Consider the following 3851-nt stretch of genomic DNA (forward strand, 5'->3'; position numbering starts at 1 on the left):
AGACGACATCTAAGTATTTGGAGTAGGCGCCAAGTCTTCGGAAGTATTCCTTCTTCAAGCCATGGTCCGCCTTGATGTGGTCCACTAGTGAACCGACATGGGGTCCTCGGCCCAGCCCACCTGGCCGGGACACGACATGGTGAATGACCCCAATTCTGAGACACCATCAGTAGCTCCTAAACCAGTCTTCAAGTTTGGAGACATCCCTCGGATCTTCCGAGCTCTTCTTCGTCTTGGGTCATCGGTCTTGAAAACTGCTTCAACGAATTCCCCCTACGTCCGATGTCTTGTTCGTCCAAATGTATCCGAAGAGTTATCACGCCCTCTCTACATTTTCCAGTGAGTTCTTCGTCGTCTCCTCGCTAAGTTGGATATCGGAAATTTTTTCACGCAACTTTTCCTTAGTCGCTAAGTATTCCCGCGCTTGACCCGTGATGATAGCCTAGCCTGGTTCTGACAGCACAGACCAGTCTCATCTATCAAACCACGTGGCTATGCAACGCCACTGACTCGTCGGTCAATATAGCGTGCGTGAGTGCATTGTGGCCCCACCTTTGTCACGTCTTATAGTAAAGAGATTGTGTGCCTCGATATGGTCATTTAATCAACCGCCCCCACAATTCCCGTGTGTGATTATAGCACGCCGCATGGGGGAAACACACGATTTATTGTCACGTGACGGAATTACCCTACCGACGCTTCACATTTACCACTGCCTATAAAAGGCCAAGCGTAAGGAGGAGCCAAGTTTATGCTCCCATTCCTTCTAGCTCTTGTCTTCTTCCTGGAGCTCCTGGGCCCAAGCATCCGCTGTTCTTGAGCCCGAAAACTTCCACTAAGCCTCCCATTCCACCTACCTGCATCCATGGCTGGCAAGCAAGCCCAGGCGATGAAGGCCTCCAAGGCCGAGAAGTAGGTGGCATGGGAGGCATCGACGGCCTCCCACACAAAAGGGCGATGGAAGGGCACCATGGTGTCACAGGAGCCGATCGCGCAGCTCTCCAAGGCTGGGTACTTGCCAGCTCTGGAGATCGCTCTGGCCCATTCTACTCTGACCAACGGTGAGGGCGCCCCCTATATATATATATTATGTCATTGTGCTTCAACCCTGCATGGGCGAGCGGGTAATTTTGGTCTCACATCTCCTCCGCGGCCTCGGTTTCCCTATTCATCCTTTTCCCAGAAGTCTTCTTCACTTCAATTCCACCACCTAGCCCCAAACTCCATCTTGCACATCACATGCTTCATCACATTCTATGAAGCCTTCCTCTCATGTGAGCCAAATTTCGAGCTATGATGCAAATATTTCACCGTCAAGCTCCAGACCAATGACCACGAGGCGTGCGAGTGCGGGGACACCATGATCAGCAAGATCCAAGGCACTGGATGGCTGAAAGGGGCTTCATCGACACAATGAAGAACTGGCATGAAGAGTGGTTCTCCATCTCGGATGTGCCACTAACCGACCCTCCTCGGGCGGGGATTGCCACCCTCCTTGGGCGAACTACTGTCCTGGAATCCAAAGTACATTAATTGGTCAGATTACGAGGAGGTGTGCATGCTCACCAAAATGGTGACTACCATCCAAGATCATGGGATCACCCTCGTCAAGGTGATGCATGTGGATGTAAGCCAGGACATCCAACCCCTCCAAGACCGTGCCCACTCCATGTGGGTTTATACCCGGGAGTACGACGACACGCGGGCTATCCACGGTGATTTTTATGGAGGCAAGTCCATGTAGGAGATGTTCTCCTTGTTGTTCAAGGGAAAGGTCGTATACTTCCTGAGGTAGGTATGATACTGGGTCAATGACCTTCCGGGGGAGTTATGTTACTGACTCCTTCATTTTTTAGACATTGAGGTCCTCATAAGGAGTATGATTACACAAATAATATGGCTGAAGGCCATCTAAACTAAATAACTGCGGAAGCTTCAAAGGTAAATGAGTCCATCAACTCCAACGGCATAGCTGAGTGCAAGACAACGACCTATCGCACCTTATTCGTCGTCTAAGAAGTCTGCAACATGAGACATTGTAGCAGTGTAGGTCAGCATATTGAATATGCTGGCAGAGTTACACTATAAAGCAATGAGTGCAAGAACTACATCTACATGCAATATTTGGCTGGTGGAGTCTCTAAGTTAAGGTTTTGCATAAAGCTAGTTTTTCCCTACAACAAAGGAATAAATGTTATTTACTACTCCCAAGTTGTTCCAATATTTGAGAAGGTTCCTCCAACTCAAATCCCAATTAAACAAGTATCATCATTAAACCCAATTCAATTAATTTAAGAGTGATGAGATCAACAATAGTATCCAATTCTAGATACTCAAAATGTCCATAACCGGGGACACGGCTAACCATGATTAGTTTATACACTCTGCAGAGGTTGCACACTTTTCCCCACAAGACTCGACCGCATCCATGATCGGAAGATCGAGACAATCTTTTTGAAGCATTAACTCTCTACTCCGGACAGACCGGTACACCTACTTTCCCCTACATCTGCTAGTCCACCTCTTCGAGAGCTCATACAACTTACTCAACTATGCCAGAGCCCATAATGGCTTGTGGTTGCACACGGAAGTTTCTACGCATGAAATATCATATGATCCCTTTGAGCCTGGGTGGCGAACTGAGGAAAAGTCACACGGGTACTCCGGGATTTCCCAAAATGGACAAACAGTGGATTCTCCAGGTGCCCCAACCAATCCACCCAGATGTGTATTAAATTTTCCACCTTAATGTTATCCAAGATTAATAACTCTCACAACTTCCATGTGTATCACGATCCAATCCCCGTCTACGAGCATGGTTAAGCAATAACTGAGCATAACATATATTCCCGGGGTGATCAAAAGGTAGTAGGTTTCTACCTCAAGTACTACAACCAAACCACATGTTCCCAATCCTACTTATGCAAATATTTGAGGGGCAATACTAATGCATAGTAAAAACTGGGTATAGAAGAGTATGATCAAAGTGTAACTTGCCTTGCTGATGATCTACAAACTCTAGAGATTCGTAGTAACAAGCTTCGCACTCCGAATAATCCAGCGTAGACAAACAGTAGCATACATAAGCAATCACTCAAACGAAACAAAAAGAAATCGAGAAAAGATCCAAATAAAACTCAAAACAAGCAACCGACTAAACTAAACAGAAAACAAAACCTAACAGCATTATTTTCATGTGAATTAGATCTTAACAGTAGGCACATGTGATTAGCTACGATTTGCAAAAAGAATCAACTCAAACGGAGCTACGAAACTCAAGATACAAACGAAACAAGATCAAATACTAATCTGAACTAAACTCAAATTTTAAATTGTCGAAATCATGTTACAGTTTGTTTACTGGAAAGAGGGGATCGTTACGAAGATTTAGGCGTTGGTTTCATCTAATTTGGATAAACGAGCAAAAAGTTACGCTAGTTTTAAGATCAGGGGCTAAATCGCGAGAAAACTATTCGTGGATAGGTCCCTGGCAAAAATTAAACTAAAAAGAAAAATCTACAGAAGGAACGTTCGCTAACAGAACCTAACGAACGAATTCGTTCATTATAAGAAACTAACGGGTGAACGTCCGTCAACTAACGAACTAAAACAAAAAACGATCTAAACCTAACTAACCGAAAAAACCGAAAAAGAAAACCGACGGTTTTATACCGGTTAACCGGACTTGGCCGGTGGCTCGGTCAACGGCGGGCAAAAACTGACGGCGGCGGCGGGTCTCCGGCGACGGCAGCTTGCGGGCGAGGTGAGGCGACGGTGGCGGCGGCGCGGAACAGCGACGGCGGTGCGGCAGCAGCACCAGTAGGCGGCGGCGAGGCGAGGCACGGGCGGCG

The sequence above is a fragment of the Triticum dicoccoides genome, chromosome 3B, assembly GCF_002162155.2.
Source record: "Triticum dicoccoides isolate Atlit2015 ecotype Zavitan chromosome 3B, WEW_v2.0, whole genome shotgun sequence".
Taxonomy (NCBI): Eukaryota; Viridiplantae; Streptophyta; class Magnoliopsida; order Poales; family Poaceae; genus Triticum; species Triticum dicoccoides.